Source organism: Apus apus, chromosome 13 (genome assembly GCF_020740795.1).
Source record: "Apus apus isolate bApuApu2 chromosome 13, bApuApu2.pri.cur, whole genome shotgun sequence".
Classification (NCBI taxonomy): Eukaryota; Metazoa; Chordata; class Aves; order Apodiformes; family Apodidae; genus Apus; species Apus apus.
In genome coordinates this window covers 7,429-29,147 of record NC_067294.1, presented here as the reverse complement: position 1 = coordinate 29,147, position 21,719 = coordinate 7,429, and the positions used below count along the sequence as shown (strand labels likewise).

At 45.6% G+C, this 21,719-nt stretch overlaps 1 long non-coding RNA gene across 13 annotated transcripts; it reads left to right on the top strand.

Moving 5' to 3' along the window:
- Positions 1-342: 342 nt before the first annotated feature.
- On the top strand, positions 343-20,938 carry LOC127389967 (uncharacterized). 13 transcript variants are annotated; one of them, XR_007890774.1, is made up of 15 exons: positions 343-525; positions 862-960; positions 3,912-4,038; positions 13,929-13,983; positions 14,104-14,156; positions 14,248-14,298; positions 14,389-14,459; positions 14,643-14,689; positions 14,799-16,674; positions 16,927-17,124; positions 17,451-17,972; positions 18,225-18,351; positions 18,969-19,042; positions 20,313-20,420; positions 20,652-20,938. It is a non-coding gene; the product is annotated as an uncharacterized LOC127389967 (long non-coding RNA). The 13 variants fall into 13 exon arrangements; XR_007890780.1 differs by having other exon boundaries at positions 343-960; positions 17,451-17,624; positions 17,887-17,972; XR_007890777.1 differs by having other exon boundaries at positions 343-960; positions 14,799-16,447; positions 16,760-17,124.
- The last annotated feature ends 781 nt before the right edge of the window (positions 20,939-21,719 follow it).

Sequence of the window (21,719 nt, the reverse complement as noted above, 5' to 3'; positions counted from 1 at the left end):
GAGCCCCGCGGGGCCGCGCCGGGAGCCCCGCGGGGCCGCGCCGGGAGCCCCGCGGGGCCGCGCCGGGAGCCGGGAGCGCGCGGGCGGGCGGGGCCCGTCACGCGGCCGCGGGGCGGCCAAGGCCGAGCGGAAACGCCGCTCCCGGGGCGGCCGGAACCGCGACACCATATTTGGCGTTTCCTCCGCGCCTTTTATGGCACTTCCGAGGCCCAAAAAAGGCGTTTCCTGCTCACGAATTCCCGGCGCTGCGCGGTGGAGCTCCCGGCGCTGCGCGGTGGAGCTGCCCTCCTCCCTCCCCGGGGTGTCCTGAGGCCCCCCCGCTGGGGCTGGGCGCGAGCCCCGGGCGGGGGGAGGCCCCGGGCGGGGGGAGGCCCCCGGGCCTGTCGGGCCCCCGGGCCTGTCCGCCTGCGGGTGGCGCGGCCCGGGCGCTCCCGAGGGCCGGTGGGGCGGGCCGGCCTCCAGCGGCTGCTCTTGCGGTGTCTGTAATGGGGACCGAATCGCTTTGTTTCCACGCCTCCGAAATAGGTAGGATAGGGAGTACCGGAGAGGCCGATGGCCTTGTCCACGCAGGCTCTGGAGCCTTTCCATAAGCTGCTCTTCACGTGGAGAAGCATGGACGATTCTTGTTTAGGTGGCTGTTTTGTGCTTTAAATTACCCTAGAAAAAAATGGATTATTAAGTTTTCTTTCCTTTTAGAAACAAGGCGATAAAAATTAGCTTGGACATACTTAAAGAGCCCACTGTTCCCCATGATATCTCCGCAGCCTGTTGATTTGGGTGCTGTTGTGTTCTGGAAGTGCTTCTGGAGAATCGGTATAAAACTTGTGTGAAATGCAACTGTTAAAACTGTTTGTGTTGCAGTTTGCCCTTACCAAATAGGTCATGGGCCCTGGCTGACTAAAGAGACGAGACTTAACAAGGAGAATTGAAAGCTGCAGGCAGAGACTTTGGATTGAAGAGGTATGTGATCATGGGCTTTTCTTTCTTCTCGGGCTTTTTCTGTTACATACCGGCACCATGGGAACTGATTTTGTTAATCTCAGCAAGACCATAAGTAACCGCAAGAAAAAGAACTTTGTAGAGTCTATAAACTGGAAGCTGGGAAACTGAAGGTGATTTGAGCTGCAATAGGTGCCCTGTCGCATCTACTTTCCTTTTGGTGATTGTGACCTGTATCTGATAAATTTAATGAGCTAGAGCCTGTGTCCTTGCACATTTTGTCTGACTTTGTCCAAGTGATTTATTAAGTTAAACAAAGTTTTAGCATTTACAATACCTGCTGGAAAAGTCACTTTCAGTGTATCCAGGTACTGCATGAAGAGGGAGAGGTGTGTTTAACCTTGCTGCTTCATAATTTCATTTGATGCATCTTAAGACTTTTTTTACAGAAGATGGTGAATAATATCACTTCCAGCCTCTTGTCTTTCCTTTCCTAGATTGCTTGCTTTCCAGTTTGTTTTGTACAGCAGGTGATTTCATATCATCCTTTTATGTACCTTTGATACTGCTATCTCATTTCTGAGAGGTAGAGGGCTGCACCATACACCATATTCAAGGTGGAGTAATGATGTGGGTTAATTGTGATACCGGTTTTTTCACTTCAGTGTTTTCTCTGTTTTTTCAAGTAGTTCCAAACCTTCTATCTGGCTTTAGAGCAATGAGCTTTTAAACCTATTAATTATCAAGGTCTTTTTTTTGGGTCATAATAGTTCTCTTGGAGACCATAATACTATGTATACAGTTCAAACTTTGAATCCCCATCCCCTATGCCTGTTTGGGTTTTTAGCTTTGTCCACACTGAAATTCATCTGCAGGTTTACTGTCTGTTCCCACAATATTGTTAGCCCCTGCAGCACCTCTATGGGGGCATTTTTTTAACTACACAGGAGGACATTGTTAGAAACCTCTGTCACCTCACTGTTCACCTGACTTTTTCAAATCCAGTATAAGTATGGTTTCCTGGGGCTAAGCAGAGATACCTCCATGAGTCTGCTGGCAATTTTTGCCTGACTATGAAGTGGCCATTCATTTGTTTTAGTTCTACTAGCCTTTTAACAAGTTGCTTCTCTGTGGAAGAACTGTGCCTGTTGTCCCACACAACAGAGGTTAAGAGCCTTTGGCAAGGGTCTGTACTGAACAGTTTCTGGAAATCCTAACACAGGACATCAAGTGATTTCTCATGTCCACAGGCTCCTTGATTATTCTGAATAATTCCAAACAATTTGTCAGGCATGAATTTCCTCTACAAAAACTGTGCTGATGTTTTATCTACATTTGCTACTTGTTAATGTACCTATTAATTCTTCTAGCTAGCTTCTGCTAGTATGCTTCTACTAGCATGCCTAGAATGGACATAGGATTTACAAGCATGAAGCTTTCTGGGACCTTTATAAAAATTCATGTTATGTGTGGTACCATCCAGTCCCTTGGTACTGAGGTATAACAGTGCAGCTATTATGTTTGTTACTTCATCCTCAAGTTGAGCATTTGAAAGGATAGCGTATGGTCTAATGACTTGTTGCTGTTAATTTTGATGGCTTAATCCCTTGATGTACCCTAGAGACACTTCAGTTTAAAATACTCAGTAATGCAACTCCTGTAAAGGAAACTTTTGGTACAGGAACTTTTCCAAGCTTGTCTGAAACAAAATGGGTAGAAAAATCACTTTTGATGCCTTCCCTATGTTTTGACCATAATTTGGCCTTATGAACTCTCTCATAGTCTCACAGTCCCAGCTATGATGGGAAAAGGAGTCATCAGTTCTGTTCCTGTCTGCAGGTTGTTTTCCACAAGTTGTATTTCTGGCATACCAAATTATCTTTTAATGGGACCATTTGTGACTGTGTCTGTTTTCTGTATTTCAGCATAGCTTCCACTTTTTGTCATTCTTCCCCTTGTTAGAATAATTATTTTGGATTAATTATTAGCCTTTTCTAATAAACAGTAAACAATGATTGCTGATATGATGTCTTTAAAGTTTTCCTGTCGCTATAAAATACTTGTACTTTTCTAGCTGCACCTCCACTTCTGTTTATTTAAAAGTAAAGTAGTTTCTTAACTCCTTTTTTTGAAACTATGCCCCATTGTAGTAGCTATCTGGATTTTATTGCTCTTGCAAGGGTATTGAACGTAACTGTTCTTGTGTTTTGATTACTGCTGTTCCATGCTTAACTTAGGAAAATTCAAAAGTTTGTGTCTTGCCCCAAACCATGTGCTTTTAAATGCTTGTTGGCTTCTCTGTGATCCTTAGGTTAAACTCTCCTGTGCCTTTTTTAAAAATTTTATTTAATTGTTAATGTCAGCATATTGACTGTGTGTGGCTTATGATGAAGGGCACACCTCCTGTGTAGGGTCCTTCTGGTTTTGAAGATTCCTAGTGATTCTGAAACAGTCTTCCTTGCACCATTTTTTCTAGCCATGCACCATCACTCTGCATTTCTGGTCCACTAACAACCCCAAATAAACAAAAGCCTGCCAAACAAAAACTGCCGGGGAGGCTTCAACCAAAATATAAAATTGAAGCCTAAGGCCTCCCTGACAGGTTTGTTTGTTTGTTTCCAAAGGGCCTAGGCTTCCCCCCCCCCCCCCGCCATAAACTCTCCTTTTTTTCCACCTGTTTGTATCCACACAAAGAAAGACTGATACAGCTTCCCTAGCATTTCCAAAAAGTCTGCTCAAACTCCTCCTCAGTTCCTGCTTTCTGCACTTGGCTGATGAGTGGCATCTTAGGTAGTCATATTGCTGACAATCGCACTGCATGTCACAGCTGCCTGCCTCTGTCTCCTTTATGATAGCAAGGGTGCTTAGTGGCAAAGCCTTTGCCTCCCGAGGAGGATCTGCCCCAGAATTGTTCCCTGTCATCAGACTTGCTCTTTCTTACCATAGAACTTTGTTCTTCTTTCTCGTTACAGGTGTTGACAGCTTAAGTTGATGTCACCAGAGGTGTCATTGAACAGTCTCCCAGAGTTCATTGGCCTCAAGATCCAGACTTTTTCTATGAGGATCCTGTACTGTCTGTGTCCTGTGCCCCTGGGACTGGTAATTTAACAACTGTTGGTGCAATGGATTCGGAATCCATTTGATTGCTGGGATGTGATGACGGTGACACTGGGAGTTGTCATAACCATTTATTTCCCCATTACTTGCATCAAAGTAATTTAGATGATCAAGCTATGATAACAGAATTTTGTCAGTACAGCTAAAGTTTTGCCCATAATCATCAAAGAAGGTAGATCGGTTTATAAAATACACATGAACAAAAAATTTGTGTTTTTTAAACATAAATCAGCACCAGAAGAGAACAAAACTGGTTCTACCCAGAATGAGTAAAGTAAGCTATAAGAGGTGTTTAGAAGTGACTACCTCTTCCCATTAGCTAGCTACATATTTTGCTGTTATGTTTCTTGATCTACCAGAGTATGTGCCTTTGCTTAAACAGAATTTGACAAGATGTAAATGCAGATTGGTTCCATAAGAAATAACAAACCACACTGTATTCTTGCAAGTTAGGTTTTATAAGCTTTTCTGTCTGAATGAGACAGATGCTCAGAAGCAGGGAAGGACTTCCTTTTTCTGAAGCAGGAATGCTGGACCAGAAAGAAAAGTCTTCCAGAGTTGTTTGGGTTTTTTTTTCTTTTTTTCTTTTTTCTTTTTTTTTTTTTCCTCTAGGGCTGCTTTTTATGCCTTTTCCAGTAGGGTCTGTTGTGATGTTAAGAGAGAAGGAAAGTCACTGTAATGCATGCCATGTGTTCATGGACTTGAAAGGCTGGCTACCTGACTGCAGTGACTGGCAGGACTGGAAGTGACAGGGATTTTGCACTTTTCCTCTAGGATGATGGTAGCTTATAATTGCTTTTGAGGGTAGGCATAACCAAGTGGTAATAGATGAAATAATTATGCTCAGAGTTCTGTGAAGGCTTCAGAGATTTCTGATAATTTCTCAACTTTAGAGAGAGCAGCTTGTATCATACTCATGTAACCAAGCTGTTTGGCTTTCTCAGAGGTAGCACTAAAAGGCTTTAGATACCAGTGTCCTTATCCTACCACCTCATGTTTAGAAACAAAAGCAACTTGGATGTTCATACTAGGAAATGCCTATGTTAATAATGTTTATGTGATCTTGTAACTGTAGGTCTAATTTTGAGTATGAAAACAATCATGCCAGGTTATGCAGTTTGGGTTCCTTTGTTTTCTTTTAGGAATCTGAAACCAAGGCTCAGGGTTGTTTTGGTGGTTTGTTTGTTTTGTTTTGTCTTTATTTGTTCCCCCTCCAATTTTTATGTGTGTTTCTCTGCCTCCTTCCCAGTTCCTTCCTGAACTTGCAAGGAGTAGAAAGCTGTTTAATTTTTCTAGTTCAGGGTGCCTAGAGTCAAATCACAGAATGTCTATCTTTGGAGCATAACACAAGGAGCATGGCTTACATCTGGAAATTTATAACTTCTGTTTTCTGACACTGCTTTTCATGATTCATTCTTGCTGTCAGTTGGCAACAGCCAGAAGAGCCAAGGATGCTCTGAGGCACTGTGTAAGCACCACATGTCTAGATTCTAGTTTTAAGGAGTACTAGTCAAGCTGCTCCCAATATCTGGGAAAGGCACAAAGCAACACTATCACAGAATCACAGAATCACAGAATCATAGGGGTTGGAAGGGACCTCGAAAGATCATCTAGTCCAACCCCCCTGCCAGAGCAGGGTCACCTAGAGTACATCACACAGGAACACATCCAGGCGGGTCTTGAATGTCTCCAGTGAAGGAGACTCCACAACCTCTCTGGGCAGCCTGTTCCAGTGCTCTGTCACTCTCACAGTAAAAAAATTTTTTCTGATATTCACCTTAAACCTCCTATGCTCCAATTTGTATCCATTACTCCTTGTCCTATATATAACACTATATAACCTTCATTGTGCATTGGAGTCTGGGATGCCCGTTTGTCTTCAGTGGAGCCTGGTAGACGCGTTTGTGTGCACCACCTGGGTGCATCTGAGAGCATCAGAATTATTCAGTGCCTTTTGGAACACTTGGTCTTATATAGGTCTTTTCCACACCTGAAAGAAAACCAGTGGAAGAAACCTGGATTGGAAATGCTGTCTTTAAGTCTGCATTCTGGCAGCAATAAGGATACTTTAACAGACCTGGCTATCTCTGTGTATTTGGAAGCAAAATGGAAAATTGACTGCTGAATTCCCATATGGTTTCTGAAAGGTGAGAATCTAAGCCTGCACTAGGTTTCTAATTGCAGATTGAAGTATGAAACTGGAAATAAGAGTGTGGAGTTAAACAAAACTATGATTGCAGATGATATCTCTGCAGTGGAGGAAACCTTCACCCCCATCCTTTGCTTTTAAATTACTCCAGACATGAAACACTGTATGATCATACCATACTTGCTACAACTTCCTGTGCTGCCTTGCAAGATGTTCTTGCTGTCCTGTAATGAAAGCTTATCCTGAGTGTAGAATCTGTTCTAGGGTAGAGGAGAACAAGTCTTATGTACCATCTAAGCTACTATAAAGTGAAAATAGTGCTGCTATCATTGCAGGGTATGAATTTCATCCCTAGCACATAAGAATTTACCTTGTATTTCTCAGAAATCTTTCTGCTAGATGATTTGAACATTTGCAGTGGATCAATTAGTAACTACTTGTGTTTCAGGCAGAATTGCTGTGTGGTGAGCTATATATACCTGTGCTTACCATACACAGTGCTAAATAATACTCAGTTTCTGTTAAACAAAGTTGCACTTGGGGTCTTGCTTTTTAGCTGAAAGCTATGAATTTTAACCCTAGAAAATGGGAAAGAAGGGAATTAAAGCTTCAGGATATTTCTTTATTTTCATCATCTTGCCCTGTGATCTTGTAGCCTGCATGATGAGTGCTTATCATGCAGTAGAGGAAAAAAAGAGGGCATTCATAGAAGCTTTTCTCTATGTCAAACTGCATATATACATAATCATAGCTTGGCATATGATGATAAAAGATTTTCTATCAGCTGAAAATAAGTAAAAACTAATATTGCTCACAGCGATGCTACAAGTCCTGCTGTAGTAGCAGTGCAGCAAAGTTACAGAGAAAGAGGCGGGGGGGGGGGGCTGGGGTTAGGCTTCAAAACAACCTTTTTTTACTGTATTTTGCAGTAAAGGACAGAATTCTTGAAATAATGGCTCAGTATACAGTCCTGGTCTGTGCTTACGAGCTTTGGTAGTGCTGCAGTGTATGGGGCCCTAGCTGTGACACAGAAGGTCACTGTACAAGCTAATTTATGGAAATGTTAAAAATAAAATAAAATTTGTATACAGGCAGTAAATTTTCATCCTCCTTTTTTCACTGACAAATCTGTAGCATGGCAGTGGGAAGATGAAAACAATTTCGGTTTTTTGAATGATGAAGAGCTCTGGTGATGCCTGTTGACAAGACGTTATCAACATCATTAGGTGACTCTTGACTGTTTGATCTGCTGCCAATTACAATCATAGAAGCATTGAAGAGTTTGGGTTGGAAGGGACAGTTAAAAGTTCATCTAGTCTAACCCCCTGCAGTGAGCAAAGACATCTTGAACTAGATCAGGTTGCTCAGAGCCCTGTCAAACTTGACCTTGAATGTTTCCAGGGATGGGGCATCTACCACCTCTGGGCAACCTGGGCCAGCATTTCACCATCCTCATAGTAAAAAATTTCTTCCTTCTAAATAGCCTGAATGTTCCCTCTTTTAGTTTAAAACCATTACCCCCTTCTCTTATAACTACAGGCCCTGCTAAAAAGTTTGTACCTTCTCATAAGTCACCTGTAAGCAGGGTTGTGGGCTGGGGGTCCTTGCCCGGGCCCACTGGGTGCAGGGGTGTGGGGCAGGGTCTGTTGCGAGCAGCTCTGACTCCCCGCCCTTCAAGGGCCGGTTCCCGCTGAGCACCCAGCGGGCAGCGCAGCCGGAGCTGCCGGGAGGCAGCTGCTGGGGCGGGGGGCGCGGCTCTGGGGACACAGGCTGCCGAGCCAGCGGTGGCTCCGCGAGGAGAGCAACGCGAGGTACCGGGTCGGCGGAGGGGGTTGTTTGGGGGGTTGGTTGGTTGTTGCTTTTCCTTGGGGGGAGAAGGGGGTGAGCGTGCAGTTGTTTCAGGGGAGTGTGCTTTAAATAAAACAAAAGTGCAGTGTTGGTGAGTGCCAGGCTTGTTGCCACCAACGCTGGCACTCGTGCGTGACCCCCCGCGGCCGCGGTGCCGGGGCCCGCACGGGTCCCCGGAGCCTCCTCGCAGGCCGGGCCGCCCGGCCGGCAGCGGGGGCAGCGACCCCCGCACGGCGCCCGGCACTGCCCGCCCGCACCCGCCGTGGCCGCCGAGCAGGCTGGGCGGGAGCCCGCCCGCCCCGCGCTCTCCCCGCGCCGGGCCGGGCCCGCGGGGCTGCCTGCCCGCAGGCGGCAGCGCTGGTGCAGGACGTCTCGTCCTTGAAGCGATGGGCGCGCGGGGACGTGACCCGGGACAAAGCGCTGCACACCCCGCACCAGCCGCGCGTCCTGAGGGCAGCGCGGGCCGTGCGGGGCGGGGCGGGCAGCGCGGGGCGGGGCGGGGCGGGCAGCGCGGAGCGGGCCGTGCGGGGCGGGCGGGGCGGGGCGGCAGCCGAGAGGGAAGTGCGGGAGCACAGCTGCCCGCAGAGCCCGGACCGGGAGCAGCGGCAGCCCCGCAGAACGGCGGGTGCACCCGCAGAAGGGTTGTTTGGTTGTTTGCCATCTACGTGCGGACAGCGAAGGACAGGAGAAAATGTCGAGATGCTGCATTACAAAGCTATTCGCTGACATCTGAGACGTTTTAGCAACGGCAGTGCTGCTTTGATGAAAAAAAAACCACAAACAACAACAGAGAAAAGCAAACCACCAGCAGCAAAAATCCACTTGCTTTATCAGGAACTGGAGGAGGGCAAACGTTTGCCCTTGTAGCACCTTGACATCATTGCTGTGTAATAGGGTGGCACCTTCTAACATTGAAAAGGGAGAGAGCCATTTTTGCTCTGAAGAAGGAAGCAACAAAATACAGTTTGTGGGCTTTACATATTTTGTCAATACACTTTATGGTGCTTCTCTCGTAGTGTGCAGAAAGCTCATATAGCTGTATTTTCATATAACTCTAAGGCTGATCTTGAGGTGAAAAACGCTTCAGTTTCTTTGAGTCTTTGCAATACGTATAGTAAGCAGGATTGCACAGTAGCATGGCTTCACATGTATGTATTAATATCACAGAATAATAGTGTGCCACGGTCTTACTTCTTTGAGCTGAATTTCCTAGTGAATGTAGAATTTTGCAGGTGATGAAATATTGAAAAATCTGTTATCTTTGTGTTATGCTTTTTTTTTTTTTTTTCCAATGGTAAATAGCAGAATATGTAGCTCCTCCTAACACATACAAGATATAAGCATGTGCCCTCATTTGGCTTACAAATTCTGCTAAATTTTCTGATCCTGAACTTTGGTGAGCAGACGTTTTTGTGGCCACTGAATATGTGTGTGTGCATGTGAGTGTATGGACAGGGAACTGGAGATGGATGTGATGAGAGTTCCCAAGACCCAACTGGAAGGATCCACTTGAGGTGGCCATGGGTGTTTGTTTTTACCACTGCTTTGTTTATGATGGGCTAAGGGGAATAATTCTGATCCAGATAGATCAACTGTGCTCTCAGGTTAGCATATGATTTTTCAGGAGGATCAGAGTTCTAATTAATTCCATAAATTCCCTTCCCAGTCCGAGCTACTGACACAACTGCTGCTAAGCAGCATTCTGTTACAACTCAGTGTGTGCGCTTGCAGCACCTCCGTGTGGTATGTGCTGTCTACCAGCAAATGAGACATTATTAGTGATTTCATGGCCCACAGAATTCTCCTCTCCAAGGACTGGGACCCACTGTGTTACCTGTTCACCCAGTTTTGATTCCATTTTATCTGTCATTCTGTTCCTTAAGGAGACTGGAACAGAGAACGCTTACAAATTTTTAATGCTGCGTTGATAACGTAAATTCACAAAATCAATGTCGTGTATGTCAAAAAGTCCAGTTCATTATTCCAGCACTCCCAGGCAAAATCAGCTTCATTCATTCTGCTGCCTTCTTTCTCCACTAATCAGTTGCACACACAGTTCATATGTGTGTATACAACAATGGAACATTTTTTTTTATTAAACTGTAGCACACTGACAATGGGCAGCCTCTTCATTGTCAATGGTCATGCCCCAGTCTTCTTTCAAAGTTCTTTTCTTAGAATTTTTTTTTCTATTGTACAGAATTGTTTGTATTTCAACTAACTGTATTCAAGATATTTTTTCTCATTTTATAATTTTCTGCTTGTGGATTGTGGTCTCTCTTTACAAACAACAATGGCAATAGCAACAGCGGCTAGTAAGTAATGAATAATTTTATACTGAATAATACATGGTCTGAGTAATTTCCTTCAATTTATTTTGTTCCAAATATAATGTAAAATCTGTACTGTTTCACTTATTTACTTTTCTTGTACATTTGGTACATAGTTTGTCCTTGCTTTTTGAAACCACCATGATTTTCCAGTAGTTTATGAATGAAAGACCTTAGAAAACCAAGCCAAATGAGCTGCAAATGTTAGTAATTTCTTTCTGTGTTGAAAAGAGTTGTACAATACAGAACTGACTTCACAAACCCTTTGGGATGTAGGCAAAAGCAAATTATTATTTTTTTGGTAAAAGGATTCTGTACAAGATAGTAGTTCAGAAGTAACTTTTTAATGAATGCAGTGTTGGTGGGTGCCGGCCTGCAGAGCTCTTTTGCTGCCTGAGATCTTTTACTCTCTCTCCCTCCCCTTTCAGGGCTGTAATTGTCATCTGGATAGTTTTGGAAGAGTGATGGAAGTAAACACTTGATCCTGTAGTGAGCATCTTGACTAGGAGTAGAATTTTTGAAGGAAGAGCAACAACAGCAGGAAGCAACTTGCAAGTTATTGAAAACTTGTGTGTTAAGCATGTCAAAGTTTTTTTGCCAAATGTTGTGTTGCCATAGTGTTGTCCCAAAAGTGGGGTCTATCACCTGTTGCACAACAACCCAAAACTGAGGCAGGGTAGAGAGACTTGCTTTAATATCCAGTTCTGTGCAGGAAAGGGAGCAGGGTGGTATTCCACAAAGCAAGGTCAGCTTCCCAAAGCACAAGAGCTACTTTTATCCACAGAAACACGTAATATGAATTAGATTCTATCACTGGTATATGCGATCGGCTGATTAGTTCTTTGCTTCCATTTAAAGTGACAGTGCTTAAGATGTCACTAGGCATGCTCCAAGAGTAGTTGAATCCAGTCTTGACCTCTGACTGTAAGGAAAAGTTTAGGCCCTTAGTCCTGTCACAGAGTTGGTTTATTGCAGCTCGAGCTGGTGCCTCTGCAGAAGGACCCTCCCCATAGTCTACCTGTGCCTTTTAGGGCCTCACAGTCTGACCGCTTGTCAGTCCAATTACTCCAATGAGTTTTGGTCAATCTGTCTTACCAAAGCATAAGGTTATTTTGAGTAATTACCTCATTGTCTACATCTTGTTTCAATACTATTCCAGGTGGCAAAGTAGAAGTTTACTAAGGTTTAATCATAAGAATCCAGCTACAGTTTAATTAGGATTGCAGCCTAAGGCCTAACGGCTCCAGCTACTCATGCTGAGTCGTTTATGTCAGGTGGTTTTCAGTTTGCCCAAGTCTTTAACATTTATGCTATGAATTCCAAAATTCCTTTAATCAGTATTTTAATCTCAATAGTCCTTGAGGGATTTTTCTACTGGAGATTTTCTCTTGGGCATGTCCTAGCTGTGGTCTTCCTCAGCCCCACCCCGCAGCATGTGCCCAGAGGCAGGTGAGAGATCCAGGTGCTGCTCCCCCAGCCCTTAATTCCAGCTGGTGTTTGGCCCTGCCCCTTTCCCAGGGGGTTGTGGGAAGGGGAGTGGGTGGGCCCTGGGGTATATGACCCATATGTAGTTGACCAACTGTGGAGTTTTCTTTAAACTAAAATGCATTGAAACCTGTGGCCCCCTGAAAGCTAAGTTGAGGGATGGGTGCTGGGGAGGCCTCAGGGTATGGAGGGGCAAGACTGGGGATTGCAGGGAGGGACTTTAAAGGTAGAGTAGGGAGAGGCCTGTCTGGGAAGCATCCCCTTTGGGCCGGTGAAGGGAGTGAATCATGCTTTAGCATGACACCAGCGTGTGCCAGGCAGGGCAGCTCTAGCCTGTGTGTGTGCCTTTGTGTAGCTTGTGTAGTCCATTGTCTTCTGTATCTTGGACCCTCCTTGGGTCCCAGTCTCCTCTTTGTGCTCCAGGAGCACAGCACTCACCTTGTGCCCCATCCTTAGGTCCTGAGCATCTGTGCTCATCATCACAGCGCTGATCGGGCGCTGCTTTTCTTGCGTCAGAGCTCAAAAGCACAGCTTGTTCTGCTGACTCAGAAGTTTCTGCTCAGTCTTCTTATTGCTGGTGTTGTCAGCACCACCCTGGAGGCTTCTGTTTCACAGGGAGCCCTTTTTCTTTCTGGGTATTCTTCCCCATGTTCTTGCATTCTTAGGTCTTAGCAAGGCTTTTTGTACATCTGTCTGTTTTGATTTTGATTGATTTCTTGTCACAGATCATGACTCTTGACTCTTTCTCTGGGGCTGCCTTATAGCCTCCTTACTGCCAAAATCAGAAATGGAGTGACTATAGGAATATTGAGATAGAAATGTTAATTAAATGGATATCAGTTTGAATTGTATACATGCTAAAGATTTGGGCAAACTGACAACTACTTGACCTAAGTTACTTAACTCCTGACTTGACTTAGCATAAGTAGCTGAAGTGTTAAGGCCTTAGGCTGCAATTCTAATTAATTTTTAGCTGAACTCCTGTGATGAACCTTAGTTAGACTTTCACTCTACCACCCGCAGTAATATTGAAACAAGGTGTAGTCACCAAGATAATTATTCAAGATCATCTTCTACAATGAGAAGATGTGATGACGGAGACTTTAAGTTGGAGAAATGGGACAAAATGGGAATGTGGAAGAATCATCCAGCACAGAAACAACTGGAAGAGAACAATGAAAAATTGTCCAGTCAACAAGTGACTGATAGTGAATGGGGACCATCAGACAGCAGAGCATAGAACCAATCGGAATAGAATGATGTTGTCATTGTGGGAGGTAATTGGATTAACAGTTGCAGGTACTAGCATGTGGTCAGACTGTGAGTCTGTAAAAGGCACAGGTAGAGTCCAGGTGGGGTCCCTCTCTGGAGGCACCCAGCTCGAGCTGCAATAAACTGAGTCTGTGGCAGAACTGAGGGTGTGAGTTTCTCTTCACAGTCAGAGGTGCAGACTGCATCCAGCTGCACCTATGCTTCTCCCTGAGAAGAAGTTTAGAAAGCAAGGAGGTCTGGTCTGATCCTCATGACTTGACAGGAGGGACTTCTGGACTCTTCAACACTAATGTCATGCTTGTAGTCCCATATGTCTTGTCATCTGCATTGGAGGAGTAGTTTTTCTTGCTGAGAGTTTACTTGTGCTTGCATCACATTGTTTGTGTGTTGTGTCTCTGTGCTGTTGGGTTGGAGCTGCTCTCTCTGGAGGCTGTAGCAACTGTGGGGTTGGGCAAGGAATAGCAGTGAGAGCCTGTGGTTTGTGTTGCTGTGCTGCCTGTGCCTGTTGGGGCACAGATGGAGCATTTGAAGTGAAGTAGCAGCCCTCAGCAGGGGAGGGCGGCCATTTTCATAGTGTTTTTGAGAGGGGTGGCTGGAGCCATCTGGGAGAGACTCCTCGAGTGACAGCTAAGCAGATGAGGTGTCCAATTCGTTAAGGCCTGAATGTGTGGGACTTCATGTTAATTTATTTTTTAGCTTCACTTTAGGTAGTTGGGATCTAGAAAGTATTCCTAAATCGAAACCTCTTGAATTGTATGCAAGTGATTGCTTGATACCATTTTTTTCAGATGATGGGGGACGAGCCACTTGCAAAAGGGCGACGGAGGAGAGGAACAGGGAATGGTAAGGAAGTGGGTTGGTGCATATTGAAGAAGAACCTGGGGTGAGTTGTCCCCTGGTGTCTGAGGGAGGGTGTGACTGATGCCTCTATTGACTGGCTCATGGTTTGGGTTTGTTTTGTAGGTGCAAAGCACCGAGTGAAGCGGGAGATCTGCACGGGAGGTGACTCAAGCAAGGTCAGTGACAATTAGCAGGCTGATCTGGCAGTTGTTTTCCAGGTGTTGTGTTGTCAGTGTGTGATGAGGATCCCTTGTTTGTGTTTTCCAGGCAGCACACAGGGCTGGACGTGGCAACCTGTGACCATCAGAGGCCAGACAGGTGAGCCACGAAGGTGAGAGTGGTAGATGGGAATAGCTGTGGGCAGGCTGTGGGCTCAGGCAGTGTCTCAGCCTGTGCTGTTTGCTTCAGTTTTGCAGCCTTGGAGCAGTGGAGCAGCATGCCAACGGGCCATCTGTGGAGATGACACAGGCGTCAGCCAGGTTGGTGTCTAGGATAAAGTTAACCTGTGGGAACTCAGTGAAGCATCTACCTTTTGGGTGTGTAGGTGCTGTGCAGGCTGCTGTTGGGGTTGGGTGGGTGTTTGGGGTGAGCCAGGGTGGTAGCAAGGAGGGTCATGGGACTTGTCACAAGCACAGCAGTAATTGGGTCTTTTGGTATCTTAGATGCCACAAGCAAGGATGGCCTCAGCATCTGATTCTGGAACCAGCAGGTGAGGAGAACACCATGGGGGTTCTGAGCAGGGGATGTTGAAGAAGTTGGCAGTGTCTGATGTGATGCTTATCAATACTAACTGTGGGTTTCTTGGTGATTTTTTCCAGATCACTATGAGGAGCCTGGCGATGGCAGGAACATCCCGGCAAGGATGGCTTGTCGAGGAGGAAGGCTGCGGAGCCCTGGCCATCTGAAAGCTAAGTGGAGGGTCTGGGAGGAGGGGATAAGGTTGGGGATTGGAGGGGGGGTTCTCAAAGTTGGTGTAGGGGAGAGGACTGGCAGAGCACAGTCCCCTTGGGGCAGGCAAAGGGACGGGTTACTCTTCAGCACAATGTCAGTGTGTACAGGGCAGGGCAGCTCCAACCTGTGTCTGGCGTGTACTTCGTGTCGTCTGTTTTCCGTGTCTCAGACTGTATGTTCCTTGGGTCTTGGTGCCTCCATAGCTCGGTGACCAGCAGGCACCTCAGTAGCCCTCCCAAGAGTCCGGAATGCATCACTTCACTGGCACAGAGCCTGTTGAGCCCTTCTCATCTCACAATTACAGCTTGACGCGTGCATCTCTTTGGCGTGTGTCACATCCTGGCCGTTTCTGAGCGTTCATCTCTTGCGGTGGCCAGCCAGGTGCTGCCTGCAGCTCTGCTTTTGAGTCTGCTGTTTCCACAGAATCGTCATCTGGGGTTTCATCCCTGTGTCCTCACTGGTCTTAGGTCTTCAAGCATGGCTTCTCACACATCCCTTATTCTGGTTTTGATGGTAGCTTTCTCTTGTGTGTGGTGGCAATTGCCTCTCCTTGGCAGGTCTGCTTTAGATCATCTGTACCATCGTGGCACCGCAGGGCTTCTCTGCCAGCATCATCTTCCCTATGGGAATTGTTCTCCTGTCCTGTGGTCTTCTCGTGTATCGTGGTCACGTTGCTGTACTTGATACAGTGGAATCTTTCACTGAGCAAGGACAAGAGAGTTAAAAAAATTACAAAGGTCTTATGAAATAAAGATCTTGTGGTTGAAACAAGAAGATAAGGAAGTACTAGCTTTGCTTAAAATGTGGCAGAATTGCCAAAGTTGGTATAGGTGAGTGATCTCTTCTGCTTGCTACAAGATCATGCATGTGGAAACCAGACCTCCAGCACTTAGGCTGCCCACCTCCAACTGAAGACCTACCCACTGTGTCTGCTGTACCTCGAAATCAGAATGAGAAATTCACTAACCAATCAGAGTAGAGTAACTCTAAATATGTATTAGGTGGAGGAAACTAACCACAAGTGCATAAATGTACATAGCCTTGCTACTTCAGGGGGCAGCTTTGTGTCTAACCACCTCTCACCCTGTGTTTGCATAAATGAAAATACCTTTGCTCTGTATGTATTTTGGCATCTTGCGTACCAGGTGAAGGACCCCACTTTTGGTATAACAAGGTCAGTCACAGTGTCTGTGTGTAGTCCTGGTCTGTGTGCGAGGGTTGGAGCTGCCCTGCCCAGGGATGCAGCAGTACTGATGACAGGGTAGTGTAGCTTTATGGGGGTGTGGAAGCAAGTTGATTTGGACCAATGCTGTTGGCAGAGACCATACGGTCCATCTCTGGGCCAACGGGTAGGCAACTGCCACAGTTGTGTTGACTTTCCTTTACGGTCCGGGGCTAGGATTGGATCCAGCCGCACCTAGACTCCTCTGAGAAGGAGTTTAGAAAGCAAGGGGGTCCAGTCTGAACCTCGTGACTGGTTGGGAGCAGCAGTTAGTGTGGAAGGGGAGCGGGTCAGGTTTGGAAGGTGCCTTAGCTTGCACACATGGGGATTTCTTCTTTTAGCTGTAGTGAGAAGGCACATGCAAAAAGCAAACATACCTCTGGTCTCAGGAAGCTGTCTGTCAGCATCCAGGTGACTTGCTTTATACATTGTTTGTTGGTTGTTTTGGTTTTTTTTCAGATGCAGAGGAACAAGCTGCACATGAAAGGGCACAGAAGAGGGGAGCAGGGTGCTGGATGAAGGTGGGTCGGCATCCAGCGTTGGAGTATCAACAGGGCCGTTGGCGGTTCTGACTAGCTTACACTAGTCAGAAGGGGAGCGGGTCAGATCTGGAAGGTGCCTTAGCTTGCACAGATGGGGCTCCCTAGCTGGCTTTTCTTCTTCTAGCTGTAGTGAGAAGGTATATGCAGAAGGCAGAGAGACCTCTGGCCTCACCAAGCTACCTGTGGTTGTGCGGGTGACTTGCTTTACAGGGTGTGTTTGTGTTGTTTCAGATGCAGAGCAACAAGCAGCACAGCCAAGGGCACGGAAGTGGGGAGCAGAGTGCCGGCTGAAGAAGGACAGTCATGCAGCTCCGGAGTATCGGCAGGACAGCTGGTGGTTCTGACAAGCTTGAGCTTCTCTGGCTGGATTTTCTGGGTGCAAATCCAAGTGTGAAGCGAGATGTTGTCAGCAGAGCGGCCTCTGGCAAGGTGAGTGATGGATGGGGTGCTGAAGCAGCAGGTTTGAGGGGCTGTGTTATGCAGAGGGACAAGCCAAAAGGCACGGAGGGAGCAAGAGTGCTGGAAGGTGACTTGGCTGACGGTGTTGGAGGGAAGAAGCAAGTGGTGGCTGTGTTGGCTGCCTTCTAGGTGTTGGGGTTTTTATTTTGGAGGCACAAAGCCAGGAGCAGAGCAGGACATCAGCACTGCAGGTGACTCGGGGGACGTGAGCAGTGACTATTGGGCTGAAGTAGCAGGTGTTTTTCAGGTGTCATGTTGTCAGTTGTTTTAGGAGCATCCCTTGGTTGTGTTCATAGGTGGTACACAAGCCCTCCTAGTCCCCTGGGGTACCTGCCTGGATGGTTCAGGATGGCCTGGTGCTGTGCATTGCATTTCCAGAGACAAACAGCAGCTTGGCAGCTTGTGGTCAGGACTCTGGAGAGATTTGGGAAGGCCCCAGAGCACCTTCTGCATCCTCTCACAGTCAGCATGTGAGTGAAGTGATGCAGGATTCCCACCTCCGTGCCGGTCCCGCATGTCATCCTCTTCCCCCATGGTTCCAGGCTGTCAGCATGGGAGAGACTTGCTTCCCCTCCAGGTCCAAGTGTTTCCCAGTGCATGAGGGACCTGCCACAGAACCTAAGCTTTCCTATCGCATTGAGTGAAGAGCTGCATAACACTTAGAGCCTGGTGTAGGTTGGCTTCTTCCTGCTAAGAAGCCGTTTCTTCACAAAATGCTTTTCTTTGTCTAAGATGGAGACATACAAGTAGTGGTGACCTGATCTGTGCTTGTGAATGGACTTGGTGGAAAGTACCAAACTTCTCTTTTGTTGCAATTGGTAATGATTTTTTTGGCCTCAAATGTTTTTTGTACTGCTTCTCAAACAGTTTCCCAGCCTTTTTTTAAATGTAAGCAAACTGATAGAAAAACCAGCACTCAGAATATTGATGGAAAAACAATTGTGAACAATTTGAGAACTTCACAGATTTATTTATAAGATTTATTTATTTGAAAAAGTGACACTTGTTGCTAATCAATTAAAACCTGGCTGTGTTGGGCAAGCCTCCTGGAAATACCCCTGATTTCCTAGGAACTTGCTGGAGGAATCCCAAGGCAGACTGACCATGACACCTGAAGCAGATACCAGCCACCGGTGTGTTCAGATGCTGAACAAATATTTCTCATACTCCCTTTCAATTGTTGGAAACCTGCCAGAGGTAAATCCCATCTTTAATTTCTGGAGCTTTGCTGTTTTCCTTATTTTTCTGCCTAAGGTGCATGATCTGAGGTGTTAATTTGAACTTGGACTGGAAGATGCAGTTAAAATACTCATCTTTATGCAGAAAGCAACCAGGGAAGACATTCCCAAGTGTAAGTGTGGTAATTAATAAGATTGTAATGATGAGAAAATTAGAGTTTCTTCTGGAAATCACTAACAAGTTACAACCAAAGAAGGAAGTGGATGTCAGGATAAGGGATCCTATGACCATATGGCATTGGAAGACATGGATTAGGACTTCTCTCTGTGGTTTGGCTTGACAAAAGCAGTGTGGAAAAGACAGCTGAGGAGGTTCTGCTCCTCTGTCTCATGACAGAAGAGGAAAATGCATAATGAAATGTGAAACTCTGAAGTAGCTCAGTGAGTTTCAGTGTTCTGCTTATTATAGGGACAAGTTAAATTCCCCATATACATTCTGTGCCTTAAATGCAACAATTCAAAACTGATCTCAGCTGATGCATTTCTTTACCCAGTGGGGTTCTATGGTCTCTGAGCAGTCTTATCAGCTGAACTGCTGGGATTTTCCGTTTCTTTTTTTTTTTTTTTTTTTAATAGATTTTACATGACTAAGAGTGACTTATGTGGAAAATCAACTCCAGGAAGCTTATCTCAGTGAAACCCAAGAAAAGGTAACATGCATAAATTAGGATGAACTATATTCCAAGATAAACTTTTTAAATCGGATTAAGAGAAGATACAGAGACCTGAGAGTATTTTAATGTTACATAAATAGTTTTTTATTTATATAACAGTATTGCCTTACTTGGTTTAGTTCTTCATGTAGAAAAACTTACAGGTATGTAAAGCAAAAAGTTCTGGTCCTAGGAGGCAGTATGGGTTACTTTAATATGTGCCAGTTGGTGTGGGGAGAAATTAATTCTGTTGTAGTAAAAATATCTCCATCTTTAGTAGAGCTAGCAGACTTTAGTTTACAAAAACTTTAGTACCAAAAAATACATTAATAAAAGAGGCTAGAAAAACATATTGGAAATATTAGTCTGCACTTCCAAAGTATTCTGTTAACAATTTTAAATAACGATTTTCCAGAATTTGTTGGGGGACTGGGGGTAGGGAGAAATGGAAAGAGAAATTTACCTGGAAGAGCATGTCATTTACTGAGTGCTACAACAATTTTCCCTGGCTGCCTGGAGCCTGATAGCTGGTTCCAGCTCTTCTACCTTCAGTAGGGATCAGTGGGAATCTCAGCAGGAGGTTTAAACACCCCCCTCTGTCTCCCAGCAAAGGTCTGCTGTTGTGTGTTCACATCTCCTTCACACTTTCCCTGCTCCTGCATTTTCTCCAAGATCTTTTCTCCTCCTCTTTTGAGGAAGATGCCAGAGTGACAGTAACAAAAGCTGGAACTTAAGGTAAAAATACATTCAATATTTCTGCATGTCATGGACTTCTAGGCAGTGTTAGGTGCTTGCTGTAGCTACAGCCATCTCCAGGTTTTCTCTTAACTTTCTGCAAGGGAGCTGTGCACAGTGGTAAATAGCATGATGCAAATCAGACTCACCATAAACTCCTGTGAGATGGGCAGTTGTTGTACAGAGCATCTTTGAAAGGGGAGCAAAAGCAAAGCTCAAGGGATGACATGATACCTCTCTCATGGTTTCCTGACTGATTTGCATGTATGCAGATTTATGCATTCTGTTTGTATGTACTTGTTTCCCAAAGCTCTGTATGATTCATTTATTTCATCCTGGTTTTGTAGTAGCTTGAAACTTATCCATGCACTGTTCAATATCTGGTCCTATTGCCCTCAAAAGTGTTGAGGTTCCTCAATCACATTCAGCTGTTCCCCCTAAATGACTTCTTCAGGATCAGGTTGAAAGCACCTGAAGAACAGAAACAGTCTTTTCTTATGCTGTACTGACAGGTACATTTTCACTTTGTCAGTTAAAAGGTAAGTAGGTCCACAGATGAGGCTCTGGAGGAATGGTTCAAGATGCAGCTTCTCTCTCTGCAGCTCAGATGCATTACACAGACTTGCAGACTGCTGCTGAGGTAATCCTTTTCTTATTTTCTCCCCCTCAACAGCAGAATTCAAAGCTCTTCTAATTGCAGGCGACCTTGGGTGGTTCTTCCTAGAGAAATTAAGTGGACAAATTAAAATGCAGCTTTCATGGCATTTTCACTGACACCTCTTGTGCCTGGAGGTCAAATGTTTTCATTTATTTATGGAACTTTGCATTGTTATACTGAAGTAGAATTACTTTTTTTTTTTTTCTTTTTCAGTTTGGCAGTGAATAACATCTGCTTGGAGACCAGAGGAGTCAGTTGATAAAGGATGGGAAGCTGTCAATAAAATGTTGGAATGATTGAATTATTTTCATTGAAACTGGAATTTGTTTAGCTTTTCCCTATGTCCTCTTCTTAAGATCACTTAAGATCTAATTTATTTCCTTTTTTTCTTTTATATCTTGAGTTGTTATAAATAAGTCAATTAGAGAGGCCCAAAATTACCATTACTAGGCTCTGTGTTAGTTGCACATAATGATTAAAATTCAATGTGTTTTTCTGAATTCCTCATTGCTACATGTCTGCTTCAGGTTTTGCTTAAAAAATTCTTTCTATGTTTGGCAAAAATAGCACAGTGACCAGAGAGTGGGTGGCAGAAGTGCTGGGTTGGTTGCCAGTGAACCTTGGTAAGAGCTGAGGAACAGTCTGAGTTGTCTTGATTTGGTGCCTACTAATATTTTGAGCAGGAAAAAAAAAATAAAATTAGTTCCCTTATAATAGAAGAATTCTGGAGCTGGATGTGCTGTGAGGAACAGGACATAGGTACCTGGAAAGCAACACTTGCTGGGCTTGTCTGGAAGTGTGTTGATGTATCTGCCTGCTTCCCTGCTGCTGCAGCTCTTTGCTTCACATCGATTGATCAGGAACCCATGTGTTGCTGCTGTCCCAGCAGCCTTCCCGGGCCTGGCTTGAGGAGAGAGCAAATGTGGTTTCTGAGAGCTCAGGAGAAAAAATAAACCCACAAAGGCAGGAGGCAGCTCGTTGTTGGGCCTGGTCTCCTGCGGGAGGTTTTGCCAGCAGGGATCCTCTCCCTGCAGGTGGCTCAGCTCCTGTGCGGAGCAGCTCACCTGGAGGGAGCTGCGTCCCTCTGGGCACGGGATGCAGGAACCTGCTGCCACCCTGGGGCTGGCCCCGGGTGCCCTGAGCTGTGACAGTGGAGCAGGCACCAGGCCCCTGGGATCTTCCATCCCTGGGGCCACCTCTAGCCCGAGTACCCATGAGGGGTGATGGCAACAGGAGATGGTACCATAGCCCCCCTGTGACAACAGCCCCTGCCCAGAAAGC